Here is a 17,420-nt window from a genome sequence, read left to right on the forward strand (position 1 = left end):
AATGAATGAATAGTCGGATTTACATATCAAGTGGAAAATATTACAAATGATTTATGACTTCCCAACTATCAATACCGGGAAAAACTTTAAATCTAATGAATCAATTTTAAACTCATTGATGAAAATAATTTGAGAAAATTTCAATGTTGGTAAACGAATCAAGCGTTTGAATGAAATATTATGATCAATGATAATCACGTTCTGATTTTCTTTTTTCCTTATATCTTAAAGTTGTTTATTCATTGCTTTATTTGATTGTGTGTTTACCATCTCTTTGAAAATATTTCATTCCTATCATTGAAGAACATGAAACATATAGAAAATAAAAGCTGATTAGATTTGACAGAGTCGAATAGATAAAAGAAGAAAGTTGATCAAACTCAGTATAATTTCTGATGGTGAAAAGAAGAAAGTTAACTAAATTCATAGTATAAAGTCTGATGGTCAAAAGAAGAAAGTTGATTAAACTCATAGTATAATTTCTGATTGTCAAAAGAAGAAAGTTGATTAAACTCATAGTATAATGATTGATGGTTAAAAGAAGATAGTTGATCAAACTCATACTACAATGTATAATAATCAAAATAAGAAAGGTTATCAAACTCATAGTATAATTTCTGGTGGTCAAAAGAAGATAGTTCATCAAACTCAGTATAATGTTTGATGGTCAAAAGAAGAAAGTTAACCAAACTCGTATTATAATGTTTGATGGTTCAGAGAAGAAAGTCAATCAAACTCATAGTATAATTTCTGAATGTCAAAAGAAGAAAGTTGATGAAATTCATAGTATAATGTATGATGGTCAAAAAAAGAAAGTTGATCATACTCATAGTATAATGGTTAATGGTTAAAAGAAGAAAATGTATCAAACTCATCGTATAATGTCTGGTGGTAAAAAGAAGAAAGTTGATCAACCTCAGTATAATGTGATGGTCAAAAGAAGAAAGTTGACTAAACTCATAGTATAATGTCTGATAATCAAAAGAAGAAAGCTGATCAAACTCAGTACAATGTGATGGTCAAAAGAAGAAAGTTGACTAAACTCATAGTATAATGTGTGATGGTCAAAAGTAGAAAGTTGATCAAACTCATAGTAAATTGTACAATGATTAAAAGAAGAAAGTTGACCAAACTCATAGTATAATGTCTGATGGTAAAAAGAAAAAAAACTGATCAAACTCATAGTATAATGTTTAATAGTCAAATGAAGAAAGTTGATCAAACCCATAGTATAATGTCTGATGGTCAAAGGAAAAAAGTTGATTAAACTCATAGTAAACTTTTTGATGGCCAAAAGAAGAAAGTTGATTTAACTCATACTATAATGTCTGATAGTCAAAAGAAGAAAGTTGATCATACTCATAATATAATGTATGATGGTTTAAAGAAGAAAATTTATCAAACTCATAGTATAAAGTCTGGTGGTCAAAAGAAGAAAGTTGATCAAACTCAGTATAATGTGATGGTCAAAAGAAGAAAGTTGACTAAATTCATAGTATAATATCTGATGGTCAAAAGTAGAAAGTTGATCAAACTCATAGTCAATTGTACGATGATTAAAAGAAGACAGTTGATCAAACTCATAGTATAATGTCTGATGGTAAAAAGAAAAAACTGATCAAAGTCATAGTATAATGTCTAATAGTCAAAAGAAAAAAGTTGATCAAACCCATAGTATAATGTTTGATGGTCAAAGAAAAAGAGTTGATTAAACTCATAGTATAATTTTTAATGGTCAAAAGAAAAAAGTTGATCAAACCCAGGATAATGTTTGATGGTCAAAAGAAGAATGATGACCAAACTCATAGTATAATGTCTGATAGTCAAAAAAAGAAAGCTAACCAAACTCATAGTATAATGTTTGATGGTTAAAAGAAGAAAAGTAAGCAAACTCATACTGCAATGTATGATAATGAATAAAGAAAGGTTGTCCACCTCACAGTTTAAATTATCGTGGTCCAAAAAAGATAGTTGATTAAACTCCTAGTCTAATGTGTGATGGTCAAAAGAAGATAGTTGATCAAACTCATAGTATAATGTGTGATTGTCAAAATAAGAAAGTTGACCAAACTCATAGTATAATGTCTGATAGTCAAAATAAGAAAGGTGATCAAACTCATAGTATAATGTGTGATGGTCAAAAGAAGATAGTTGACCAAACTCATAGTATAATGTCTGATAGTCAAAATAAGAAAGTTGATCAAACTAATAGTATAATGTGTGATGGTCAAAAGAAGAAAGTTGACCAAACTCATAGTATAATGTCTGATAGTCAAAATAAGAAAGTTGATCAAACTAATAGTATAATGTGTGATGGTCAAAAAAAGATACTTGATCAAACTCATAGTATAATGAGTGATGGTCAAACGAAGAAAGTTGACCAAACTCATACTATAATGTCTGATAGTCAAAAGAAGAAAATTTATCAAACTCATAGTATAATGTCTGCTGGTTAATAGGAGAAAACTGACCAAACTCATAGCATAATGTCTGATGATCAAAAGAAGAAAGTTGATTAAACTCATAGTATAATGTTTCATGGTTAAAAGTAGAAAGTCGATCAAACTTATACTACAATGTATAATAATTAAAATAAGAAAGGTTATCAAACTCATAGTATAATGTTTGATGGTCAAAAGAAGAAAGGTTATTAAACTCATAGTATAATGTATGATGGTCAAAAGAAGAAAGGTGATAAAACTCATTGTATAATCTCTGGTGTTCAAAGGAAGAAAGTTGATAAAACTCATAGTATAATGTCTGATGGTTAAAAGAAGAAAATCGATCAAACTCATAGTATAATGTCTGGTGGTCAAAAGAAGAAAGCTGATCAAACTCATAGTATAATGTCTGATGGTTAAAAAAAGAAAACTGACTAAACTCATAGCATAATGTCTGATGATCAAAAAAAGAAAGTTGATCAAAATCATACTACAATGTCTGATAATCAAAATCATACTACAATGTCTGATAATCAACATAAGAAAGGTTATCAAACTTATAATATAATTTCTGGTGGTCAAAAGAAAAAAGTTGATGAAACTCATAGTATAATGTCTGATGATCAAAAGAAGAAAGTTGATCATACTCATAGTATAATGTATGATGGTAAAAAAAAAGTTGATCATACTCATAGTATAATGTTTGATGGTTAAAAAAAGAAAATTTATCATACTCATAGTATAATGTTTGATGGTTAAATTAAGAAAGTTGATCAAACTCATACTACAATGTCTGATAATAAAAATACGAAAGGTTATCAAACTCATAGTATAATGTTAGATGGTCAAAAGAAGTTGATAAAATTAAACTTAGTATAATTTGATGGTCAAAAGAAGAAAGTTGACTAAATTCTTATTATAATGTCTGATGGTCAAAAGTAGAAAGTTGATCAAACTCATAGTAAATTGTACGATGATCAAAAAAAGAAAGTTGATCAAACTCATAGTATAATGTCTAATAGTCAAAAGAAGAAAGTTGATCAAACCCATAGTATAATGTCTGATGGTCAAAGGAAAAAAGTTGATTAAACTCATAGTATAATTCTTGATGGTCAAAAGAAGAATGTTGATCAAACCCAGTATAATGTTTGATGGTCAAAAGAAGAAAGATGACCAAACTCATAGTATAATGTCTGAAAGTCAAAATAATGAAAGTTTATTAAACTCATAGTATAATGTCTGCTGGTTAATAGAAGAAAATTGATCAAACTCATACTACAATGAATGATAATCAAAAAATGAAAAGTGGTCAAACTCACAGTATAAATTCTCGTGGTCAAAAAAAGATAGTTGATCAAACTTCTTGTCTAATTTTTGATTGTCAAATGAAGAAAGTTGATTAAACTGATAGTACAATTTTTGAAAGTTAAAAGAAGAAAGTTGATCAAACTCATACAACAATGTATAATAATCAAAATAAGAAAGGTTATTAAACTCATAGTATAATGTTTGATGGTCAAAATAAGAAAGTTGATCAAACTAATATTATAATGTGTGATGGTCAAAAGAAGAAAGTTGACCACACTCATAGTATAATGTCTGATAGTCAAAATAAGAAAGTTGATCAAACTAATAGTATAATGTGTGATGGTCAAAAAAAGATACTTGATCAAACTCATAGTATAATGAGTGATGGTCAAAAGAAGAAAGTTGACCAAACTCATACTATAATGTCTGATAGTCAAAAGAAGAAAATTTATCAAACTCATAGTTTAATGTCTGCTGGTTAATAGAAGAAAACTGACCAAACTCATAGCATAATGTCTGATGACCAAAAGAAGAAAGTTGATAAAACTCATAGTATAATGTTTCATGGTTAAAAGTAGAAAGTCGATCAAACTTATACTACAATGTATAATAATTAAAATAAGAAAGGTTATCAAACTCATAGTATAATGTTTGATGGTCAAAAGAAGAAAGGTTATTAAACTCATAGTATAATGTATGATGGTCAAAGAAGAAAGGTGATAAAACTCATTGTATAATCTCTGGTGTTCAAGGGAAGAAAGTTGATAAAACTCATAGTATAATGTCTGATGGTTAAAGGAAGAAAATCGATCAAACTCATAGTATTATGTCTGGTGGTCAAAAGAAGAAAGTTGATCAAAATCATACTACAATGTCTGATAATCAACATAAGAAAGGTTATCAAACTTATAATATAATTTCTGGTGGTCAAAAGAAAAAAGTTGATGAAACTCATAGTATAATGTCTGATGATCAAAAGAAGAAAGTTGATCATACTCATAGTATAATGTATGATGGTGAAAAAAAAGTTGATCATACTCATAGTATAATGTTTGATGGTTAAAAAAAGAAAATTTATCATACTCATAGTATAATGTTTGATGGTTAAATTAAGAAAGTTGATCAAACTCATACTACAATGTCTGATAATAAAAATACGAAAGGTTATCAAACTCATAGTATAATGTTTGATGGTCAAAAGAAGTTGATAAAATCAAACTTAGTATAATTTGATGGTCAAAAGAAGAAAGTTGACTAAATTTATATTATAATGTCTGATGGTCAAAAGTAGAAAGTTGATCAAACTCATAGTAAATTGTACGATGATCAAAAAAAGAAGGTTGATCAAACTCATAGTATAATGTCTAATAGTCAAAAGAAGAAAGTTGATCAAACCCATAGTATAATGTCTGATGGTCAAAGGAAAAAAGTTGATTAAACTCATAGTATAATTCTTGATGGTCAAAAGAAGAATGTTGATCAAACCCAGTATAATGTTTGATGGTCAAAAGAAGAAAGATGACCAAACTCATAGTATAATGTCTGAAAGTCAAAATAATGAAAGTTTATTAAACTCATAGTATACTGTTTGATGGTTAAAAGAAGAAAATTGATCAAACTCATACTACAATGAATGATAATTAAAAAAAGAAAGGTGGTCAAACTCACAGTATAAATTCTCGTGGTCAAAAAAAGATAGTTGATCAAACTCCTAGTCTAATTTTTGATTGTCAAATGAAGAAAGTTGATTAAACTGATAGTACAATGTTTGAAAGTTAAAAGAAGAAAGTTGACCAAACTCATAGTATAATGTGTGATGGTCAAAAGAAGATAGTTGATCAAACTCATAGTATAATGTTTGATGGTTAAAAGAAGAAAGTTAATCAAACTCATAGTAAAATGTTTGATGGTCAAAGGAAGACAGTTGATCAAACTCAGTATAATGCATGATGGTCAAGAGAAGAAAGTTGATCAAACTCATTGTATAATGTGTGATGGTTAAAAGAAGAAAGTTAACCAAACTCATAGTATAATGTCTGGTGGTCAAAAGAAGAAAGTTGATCAAATTCATAGTATAATGTTTGATGGTTAAAAGAAGAAAGTTGATCAAACTAATAGTTTAATGTATGATGGTCAAAAGAAGAAAGTTGATTAAACTCATAGTATAATGTCTGGTGGTCAAAAGAAGAAAGTTGATCAAACTCATAGTATAATGTCTGGTGGTCAAAAGAAGAAAGTTGATCAAACTCATAGTATAATGTTTGATGGTTAAAACAAGAAAGTTGATTAAAATCATAGTATAATTTCTGATGGTCAAAAGAAGAAAGTTGTTCAAACTTATAGTATAATGTATGATGGTCAAAAGATGAAAGTTGATTAAACTTATAGTATAATGCCTGATGGCTACAAGAAAAAAGTTCATCAAACTCATAGTATAATTACTGATGGTCAAAGGAAGAAAGTTGATCAAACTCATAGTATAATTTCTGATGGTCAAAAGAAGAAAGTTGATCAAACTTATAGTATAATGTATGATGGTCAAAAGATGAAAGTTGATTAAACTGATAGTATAATGCCTGATGGTTACAAGAAAAAGTTCATCAAACTCATTGTATAATTACTGATGGTCAAAGGAAGAAAGTTGATCAAACTCATAGTATAATGTTTGGTGGTTAAAAGAAGAACGTTGATCAAACTCATAGTATAATGGGTGATGGTCAATAGAAGAAGTTGATTAAATTCCTAGTATAATTTATGATGGTCAAAAAAGGAAAGTTCATAAAACTCATAGTATTATTTCTGAATTCACCACAGAATAAATATTTTAGCAATTAAAATGTATGCCAGAGGATAAAAAAAAATGTTGATCAAACTCCTACTACAATGTGTGATTATCAAAAGAAGAAAGTGATCAAACTCATAGTATAATGTCTGGTGGTTAAAAGAAGAAAGTCGATCAAACTCATAGTATAATGTCTGATGGTCAAAAGAAGAAAAATGATAAAACGCATAGTATTATTACTGAATTCATGACAGAATAAATGTGTTAGCGATTAAAATATATGCCAGATGATAAATAAATGGTGATCAAACTCCTACTACAATGTAGGATTATCAAAAGAAGAAAGTGATAAAACTCATCATGCTCGAAGTATAATGTCTTGTTGTTGAAAGAAGAAAGTCGATCAAACTCATATTATAATGTCTGATGGTCAAAAGAAGAAAGGTGATCAAACTCATAGTATAATGTCTGGTGTTCAAAAGAAGTAAGTTGATAAAACTCATAGTATAATGTCTGGTGTTTAAAAGAAAAAAGTCGATCAAACACATAGTATAATGTCTGATGGTCAAAAGAAGAAAATTTACCAAATTCATAGTATAATGTTTGATTGTTAAATGAAAAAAGGTGATTATTTTAGACAATTATGGTTATAGTTGTAAAAAGACAGATGACAAAAATTATAGTTTAAATTATGATGGTAAAAAACCTAGAAAGGGTTCATACTCAGAGTATAAAAGCTGATGATCAAACACCAGAAAAACATTTTTATTTCTAATTATTTAAAGGAGTAAGGCTCATTTTGAAAATAGAATTTGTGTTCCTCAGAACTTTTAAGCGGCATTACATGCAGGGTGTAATGTCTAAAGTTCAATAGTCATAATTAGATTGTGCAAAAACAAATTCGTTTCAATAGTTGGTTCAGAGGGTATTTGTCCTAAGTCTATCATTTTGAATAGAAATTTCAAAATTGTATTTCATAATGATAATTGATTCATGGAACTTATTAACGTTTGAAAATTGCAGTTTTCTCTTTTAAATTAATCTTGTTAATGTCATATATGAAATAAGAAATATAAAAAATAATATCAATAATTAGTCCTTTCGACTTCAATGATGGGAGTTTTTGTTTTCATTGGAAATGCAAATGCAATTAACATGTTAAGCAGGAAATTTATAAGTTTAATTATTTATTACATTTGCAATGCAATACAGTGAAGGTGTGGAAAAAGGTAAATACCCGGAGACAGTCATTTAAACAAAAACCAATATCCATACATAAATTATTCGGTAAAACATAATTATAAAATCAATAAACAATTAAATTCAAGCTAGCAATCGTTTGACTTTTAAAAACAGACCAAATTCGAAATTAGAAGTACATTTTATTCAATAGGGGTCGACATGAAGGCAGAAAACTTATAAAACTTATAAAAAACCCACACGTGTAGTGGGAAGTTTACACAATCCAAGGGCTGGTAATTAATCAAAATATTAATATAACTAAGAAAATGGCGATGTTGAAACCACAGTACATCAAACAAAGAACAGCTCAATTCGAAAAAAAATATTTTTCAAAATTAATTTTTTATTGGGAGTTAATGACAGTTTGAATTTGGAAAAAAAAATATTATCACACAATACAATGTTCAATGCTTATTAAAAATGGAACAACACAATAGGAAAATTATCAAATTGCATGTAAATTATTCAATATCATATGAACATTGACCTTTTTATTTGCAGATCGTGCTATGAAAAAATCATGCTACAAATTAGACGAGTCATGTATAAATACTAGATGTAATGACCAACCTAATAATAGTTTTTGCGAAAAGCAGTGTAAAACAGCTACTACAAATTATCGGTATTATGGAGCACATATAAGTTTGTTTTGCTGAAACAAATGGCTATAAATCAATTTATACATATACTAAAGGCTTTTCGAAACAATGCAGAAAATATTTCTTCTCTCCGATGTTATACATAAGATGTAAAAAATGTCCTGGTTAGATTAATATATCGTATGATAATAGTTTGTGTGAAAAACAGTATCAAAAAGACTGATGTAAAATATCAAAGTATTATGGAATAATCGTATATTTGTTTCGCTAGATATTGTGCATGACACATGCTTCATGAAACAAGTCCATTATGTATCAGAAAGAATACGTTTTTGAGCATACAATCAAAATCAAAATCACAACAAGAAGTAGCACGTCGATAGTAAAGTTTGGTTTAAGTGGAGTAGCAACTTAGGTTAAAGATCAGTTATATCCACTTTAAAATTGATACATAATCAATATGCCTTTTAAATCTTTCAAATACCTTCAAGTAAATAAAAAAAAAAGTATTGGATTCTTTTTATATTGATTCTCTATTAATACCTGCACAATGCTTAAAATGATCTTAATTATTGAACGCTGGAACTGTCTAACAGTGTAAATATTTAATGTGTTTTGTCTCTTTGTCTTTACGTTCTGTCATTTCTTCTTTATGTTATGTAGCTGAGCCTTTATGTCCTGTCATTGCATCTCTGTGTTATGTCAATGAATTGATTGTTTGTTCAAACAATTGTATGATATGTCATTGCTAAACTTTGCTGTGTGCAATAGGCATTACATTATGCTGTAACTACTATATATCCTGTGAATACCTCCAAACTTTATGATCAACCACCTTTATATTCTTTCATATTTTCTCTATGTTGTGTATTTTCTTCCTTTAAGTAAGTCTGGTAATAAATGCGTCCTGTTACAAATGTGATTAGTATGCCGGATGTTCTAAACATTTTGTTGTGATACATCTTTGTTCTATGAAAACCTCATGATGTTATAGTCTAACGGATTTATGTTGTGTTTATACATATGTATCTCCAGTGAAAAACATAATACATCATGGTATAGTTCATTCACGTTTTGCCGAACAATTGATACTCTCTGCCTTTTACATTATGCTTAAACACCTAATGCATTATGTGCACACACTGATAAAGCTACGTTCAAACAACTTATACATTTTGTGCAAACATCGTTTACGTTATGTGCAAACATCTATTACGTTATGTGCCAATGCCTACGTTTTGTGCAAAGCCCATTACGTTATGTATAACACCTATTTCATTATTTGCAAACACCTATTACGTTATGTGCAAATACCTATCACATTATGTGCAAACACCTATTACGTTATGTGTAAATGCCTATTACATTAAGTCCAAACATCGACTAAGTTATGTGAAAACAGCTATTACGTTATGTGCAAACACCTATTACGTTCTGGTAAACGCTTTTTTGACACAGATTAAGACAAAACACAACAGTGATATTCACTTTGAAAATTAAGAAAAATACAAGTTTGTGTTTTTTTAGCTGTGGACTGCTTCGCTGTATCCATATTTAAGATAATAAGTGTGCATCGGGTTGTTGATTTTAGTATTGGAAACGTTGTATTTTATTTTATATAAATAAACTCATCATAGATACCAGGACTAAATTTAGTATATGCGCCAGACGCGTGTTTCGTCTACAAAAGACTCGTCAGTTACGCTCGAATCCAAAAAAGTTAAAAAGGCCACATAAAGTACGAAGTTGAAGAGCATTTGGGACCAAAATTTCTAAAAGTTTTGCCAAATACAGCTAAGGTAATCTATGCCTAAGGTAGAAAAGCCTTGGTTTTTCAAAAAATTCAAAAATAATTTTGTAAACAGTAAATTTATAGATATAACCATATCAATGACAATTCATGTCAGCACAAAACGTGCTGACCACTGGGCTTGTAATACTCTCGGGGAAATCAATTTATAAATGTCTCGTTTTTAGGGGAAATTATGCTGTTCAACATTATGAGTGTGCGTTTTACACCCATGCTTTGAAATCTTGTTTACTTTACCTGTTGTAAAATTAAAACATTTACAATTATACAGACACGACTCTAGTTTCCAAGATATGCACCGAAAGGCACAATACAATATAAATTAGAAGATGTGGTATGAATGTCAATGCGACAACTCTTCACAAGAGACCACATGACGCAGCAATAAAAAAGATATGTCAATGTACGGCCTTCATCAATAAGCAAATCCCGTACAGCACGGTCAGCTTTTAAAAGGCCCCGAAATGACAAATGTAAAAAACTTCAAACCAAAAAAACTGGCGACCTAATCTATGTATGTTAGTAACACGACGAGAAACGAAAACCACTGAATAACGGGCTCCTGACTTGGGATAGGTACACTCAGCATTTCTGGCAGGGAATACTATGTTAATGGGAGCCGAACCCTGTCCTTAACATGGGACAGTGGTGTAACAGTACAACATAGGAACAAACTATACAAATTAGTCGAAAAAGGCTTAACTCATGAGTTGGATACACATAGAAATACGTCTTACGAAAACATAGAGTGGACGAAGCCGGGTACTTGTACGTCCCCTCGAAAAAAAAACCTATAAAGCACAGATCTGAAAGTACTTGCAGTTACTAATAGCTAGTTCAAAGTTCCCATTGTTTCTCCCGACGTCAACCTTGAACTAGAAATATAATGAGTGTCAAAAATATTTGTTATTCCCCCCAAGTAGGCTATGTTAGCGAGAAACGTGTACCAGTTTAATGTTTTAAATGCAATGACGTCTCCCACGATTCATGTGGCAGCTAGGGAATCCTGCAAAATGTTTTAGATTTTAATTTCGTTTATTTTCCATTACAGTTGTGTATATTATTCTGAATAACCTTCCTCAGACGGGTGGGTGTCCCTGTGGTCATGTGGCCCGCCCCTTTAATTTGTAACTATTTAAATACTAACAGGGATTTTGGAAAAAGAAGTAAGGCCATGATCCCCTGTACTGTTTTTCATTTGATTAGCTAAGTAAAACTTGTTTTAAATAGCCCGATAGATGTTAATGAAAATACGTCACATCATCTATTTTCATACCTTGAATAGGTGATAAGCAAGGTCAAGACTATAATTGTTTGTTTAACAATACTAATGGTTTGTTAACGCCTTTGAGGAGCATTTAAATATGAAATATCAACTAATACATATTCAAAATTAGTTTTGTATTGAAAAAGCGGGTTAATGTTGATAGCTGATCTGTAGCGAACATGTAAATAGCTTTGTTTAACTCAAAACTAACAAAATATTAACAAGAATGTGTTCATAGTACACCGATGTCCCTCTCACACTATCATGTGCTATGTTCAGTGAACCGTGAAATTGAAGTAAATGTAATTTGGCATTTACATTAGAAAGATCATATCATAGGGATCATGTGTCCCAATTTTAAAATGTGTTGAACTTCAACTTCATCAAAAACAGACAGACGAAAGAAGTAACGGACGGACGGACGGACGGACAAACGAACGGACGCACAGAAAAATGTAATGCCAAGTACCGGTGTACGGATGGTTTTAAAATCTTAAAATGTCAGTACAAGTATCTACACAGTTGGTGGAATAGTGATACAATTATTGGCTGCAATTGTTACATATCATAAAACGTTCTTGTTTAAGATTACGAAAAAAATTTGTTTTGAAATTTTTTCGCTATGGCCTTTTTTGTTATGTGTATAACAAATTTTGGGCTTCATTGCTTTACAATCAATTCTCGTGTAATTGGTTATGTACAATAACCTTCTTCAGTGTGACTCTTTGAAATAAACAGAAATCCGAAAAGAATGTGATAGAAACAATAATTTCATATTTCAAAATTAAAGTTGTGCAAATACAAAACATGTAGACAAAATATTCTTCTGCTCTGTCTTTTTCGTTCTTGCAAATTATTGCATAGTAAGAAAGCTATCTGGATTAAAGCTTGTGAAATTTGCATTTACGTTATTGGTAAAATGTATGATTTGGTATATATATATATATATAGGAAAATTGAACTGTTCTGCTATACTGCTACTATAGTTATGAAAATTCCTTTGCACAGAAACGTATGCAACTTCATTTTTTTTCAATCGACCCAATTTACATAGTAATGGACGACTTAGTACATTTTATGATCGCAAATGAAATATGTATATGATATTCTGTGCATTGTAGTTCCTTTAAAGCTTTGTGAATGAAAAGAAATTTTTATTTTATATATCGAAATGTGTAACAAGTGATTATGTAAATACCCACCGGAAAGCATCTGATAGACCGAGTGAGCATAAAGTTATACCCGACAACAAACAAGCTATAGGTACATTTTTCAGTTTAATTACTGATAAACGTTTTACTTCCCACGATACTGCTATGAATTTGATTCTAGGAACATTGTCAGAAATATGAAATATATTTGTACTAGAAAATTCGGCAAGCCTCGTTTTTCGTCCTGTTTCTACAGCACGTACAAATAATTCTTATGTTTCCGTCAAAGTACATATACTATATATATATATACACGAGTCTAAATTGAAAACTACGTTCAAACCTAGGATTGCGTTGGATAAAAACCGCAATTTTTTTACGTGTGCATGTAAAACAAATTTCGTTGTAGAAGGGTCTAAAAACAGCACAAACAACAATTTCCAAAAAACCAAAAAAGTTAAAAATATATTTAAACAAATGTTCAACATTTCGTATACATGGTATACATGAGAAACATCTACTTATATTTCGAACGGATCTAGTCATAGTTTCAATTCATATTATTGCAGGATTTATAATTTTCCGCGTTTCGAAGTATAGAGGAACATTATTGTACTAACGGTTCTTTCAATATATGTATGGACACGTGATATTAATTGTAGTATCATGTGAATGGTCATTTTTCGTGGGTTAATTTCCCTGTCAGACCATTCTCTCGCCAACTTCGAACTGGTCAAGATGGACACTGATAATTGTATCACTATTCCACCAACTGTGTAGATACTTGTACTGACATTTTAAGATTTTACATCCATCCGTACACCGGTACTTGGCATTACATTTTTCTGTGCGTCCGTTCGTTTGTCCGTCCGTCCGTCCGTTACTTCTTTCGTCTGTCTGTTTTTGATGAAGTTGAAGTTCAACACATTTTAAAATTGGGACACATGATCCCTATGATATGATCTTTCTAATGTAAATGCCAAATTACATTTACTTCAATTTCACGGTTCACTAAACATAGCAAATGATAGTGTGAGTGGGACATTGGTGTACTATGAACACATTCTTGTTAATATTTTGTTAGTTTTGAGTTAAACAAAGCTATTTACATGTTCGCTACAGATCAGCTATCAACATTAACACGCTTTTTTAATACAAAACTAATTTTGAATATGTATTAGTTGATATTTTATATTTTAATGCTCCTCAAAGTCGTTAACAAACAATAAGTATTGGTTTTGATCAACAAAAATCAAACAATTATAGTCTTGGCCTTGCTTATCACCTATTCAAGTATGAAAATAGATGATGTGACGTATTTTCATTAACATCTATCGGGCTATTTAAAACATGTTTTACTTAGCTAATCAAATAAAAAAAAACTGTGCAGGGGATCATAGCCCTACTTCTTTTTCCAAAATCCATGTTAGTATTTAAATAGTTACAAATTGAAATGGTGGGCTAAATGAACCCCCCCCCCCCCCCCCCCCCCATCACCACCAAAGGACACCCACCCGTCTGAGAATATTCAGAATAATATACACAACTGTAACGGAAAATAAACGAAAATAAAATATCGAACACTTTGCAGGATTCCCTAGCTGCTACATGAATCGTGGGAGACGTCATTGCATTTAAAACATTAAACTGGTACACGTTTCTCGCTAACATAGCCTACTTGGGGGGAATAGCAAACAATTTTGACACTCATTATATTTCTAGTTCGAGCTTGACGTCAGGAGAAACAATGGGAACTTTGAACTAGCTATTAGTAACTGCAAGTACTTTCAGATCTGTACTTTATAGGTTTTTTTTATCGTATTGGCATTCTTACCACATCTTCTTATTTATATTGTATTGTGCCTTTCGGTGCACATCTTGGAAATAAGAGTCGTGTCTGTATAATTGTAAATGTTTTGATTTACAACAAGTAAAGTAAACAAGATTTAAAAGCATGGGTGTAAAACGCACACTCATAAAGTTGAACAGCATAATTTCGCCTAAAAATGAGACATTCATATACACATGGAAAAAAGTATTGCATTACCAAATTGAAATTGAAATTAAAAAAACATTTTTTTTTAGTGATATAAATTGTTAAAATAGAACAAGTTAAACATTATTTAAATATCACCTGAGTTTGATCAATAATTATCGACTCGCTGAGTTCTTATTTTCACATGCAGCTACTGTACCCGTAAACAGCGATCCTCATTGTTTTCAACACTTTAAATAACCAAGTTTATAAAGTTATGTGATTGACACCTTGTAATGAGTCCTCCACAACTCTTAACCGCAGCAAGATGGCAGATTATCAGCATGAGAGAAGCAAGAATGTCGCTGTGACAACCGCACGTATTGTTGGTCATCACCATTCCACTATTAGTCGTTTTTAGAATAACAATCGGGCAATAAACGATGTTAAAGACTATCTGAGATCAAAAAGACTCCCTATGCCATCTGCTAGGGAAAATCAAGCATAATGAAGCTTGGTCAGAAAGAAACCCATTGCATACAATACAATCCTAAAAAGAAAGTGGTGGGCATACAGGAGCCTTTTAACACAAAATGTTCGAGATCGACTCATCGCTACTGGTTATTATGTAATAAGACCTTTTCGGGGACCTTTGCTTACGAACAGACACACAGTTGTCCGTATCCAATGTAATGCAGAGCTCGCCTAAGTTGGAAATTAGCATCGCGTAGGAAGATCCATTGTTCCAATTGAATTCGGTTTATCTTCCTTGGCCCGATCGGAGCCCGGATTTGAACCATATCGAGCACATATGGGACACTATTGGGCGTAATGTGCGCGAAAGGACACCCTAGTAAAAACACGTGCTGAAATAAACAATGCCCTTCATCAGAAATGGTTGCTGCTACCTTGGTAACACATTAGTCGATTTATGGCAGGAATGAGAAGACGTTAAGTGGCGGTTAACCGTTTGAATGGAGGCTGCGCACAAAGTACTATTTTTTTAATATAACGATCAACCATGATGTGAACCATCATTTTAAGATAAACTTTGAAATGTCTGACATTGTAAAGTTCGACTACGGTAAAAGTTGTAACATGCAGTTTTTTGTACAAAAAACACTTCAGTTTCTTTTTAAAATTGTGGTTAGATAAATTTTTTTTTTTTTTCAAACTTTTTTTGTTCGTTAAAATGCCAATGTAATCATAAACTATGTTTCAATATCATTTTACAAATATTTTATCATATTCCATCCAAAATAAAAGGCTGATTTTTCAAGTTTTAAAAAATCAAGGTGTTGCAATATTTTTTGCCAAGTGTATGGATTGATTTCCCCGAGAGTGTCACAAGCCAAGTAGTGCTGACATGAATTGTCATTGATATGGTTATATCTATAAATTTACTGTTTATAATGTTTTGAATTTTTTGAAAAACTAAGGCTTTTCTACCTCAGGCATAGATTACCGTAACTGTATTTGGCAAAATATTTAGGAATTTTGGTCCCCAATGCTCTTCAACTTCGTACTTTATTTGGCCTTTTTAACTTTTTTGGACTCGAGCGTCACTGACGAGTCTTTTGTAGACAAAACGCGCGTCTGGCGCATATACTAAATTTAGTCTTGGTATCTATGATGAGTTTATTTATATAGCATTTTTATATCAATAGATATAAAATACAACATTTCCAATACTAAAATCAACAACCAGATGCACACTTATTATCTTAAATATGGATACAGCGAAGCAGTCCACAGCTGAAAAAACACAAACTTGTATTTTTCTTAATTTTTCAAAGTGAATATCACCGTTGTGTTTTGTTTTAATCTGTGTCAAAAAAGCGTTTACCACAACGTAATAGGTGTTTCCACATAATGTAATAGGTATTTGCACATAACGTAATAGGTGTAAGCACATAATGAAATAGGTGTTACACATGACGTAATGGGCTTTGCACAAAACGCTATAGGTGTTTTCACAAAATGTAATAGGCATTGGCACATAACGTAAACGATGTTTGCACAAAACGTATAAGTTGTTTGAACGTAGCTTTATCAGTATGTCCACATAATGCAGTAGGTGTTTGAGCATAATGTAAAAGGCATTTGCACATGACGCAATGAATGCTAACAGAAAGTATTAATTGATCGGCAAAACGTAAATGAACTATACCATAATGTATTATGTTTTTCACTGGAGATACATATGTATAAACACAACATAAATCCGTTAGACTATAACATCATGAGGTTTTCATAGAACAAAGATGTATCAAAACAAAATGTTTAGAACATCCGGCATACCAATCACATTTGTAACAGGACGCATTTATTACCAAACTTACTTAAAGGAAGAAAATACACAACATAGAGAAAATATGAAAGAATATAAAGGTGGTTGATCATAAAGTTTGGAGGTATTCACAGGATATATAGTAGTTACAGCATAATGTAATGCCTATTGCACACAGCAAAGTTTAGCAATGACATATCATACAATTGTTTGACCAAACAATCAATTCATTGACATAACACAGAGATGCAGTGACAGGACATAAAGGCTCAGCTAAATAACATAAAGAAGAAATGACAGGACGTAAAGACAAAGAGACAAAACACATTAAATATTTACACTATTAGACAGTTCAGGCGTTCAATAATTAAGATAATTTTAAGCATTGTGCAGGTATTAATAGAGAATCAATATAAAAAGAATCCAATACTTTTTTTTTTATTTACTTGAAGGTATTTGAAAGATTTAAAAGGCATATTGATTATGTATCAATTTTAAAGTGGATATAACTGATCTTTAACCTAAGTTGCTACTCCACTTAAACCAAACTTTACT

This window comes from Mytilus edulis, chromosome 11 (assembly GCF_963676685.1).
Source record: "Mytilus edulis chromosome 11, xbMytEdul2.2, whole genome shotgun sequence".
Classification (NCBI taxonomy): Eukaryota; Metazoa; Mollusca; class Bivalvia; order Mytilida; family Mytilidae; genus Mytilus; species Mytilus edulis.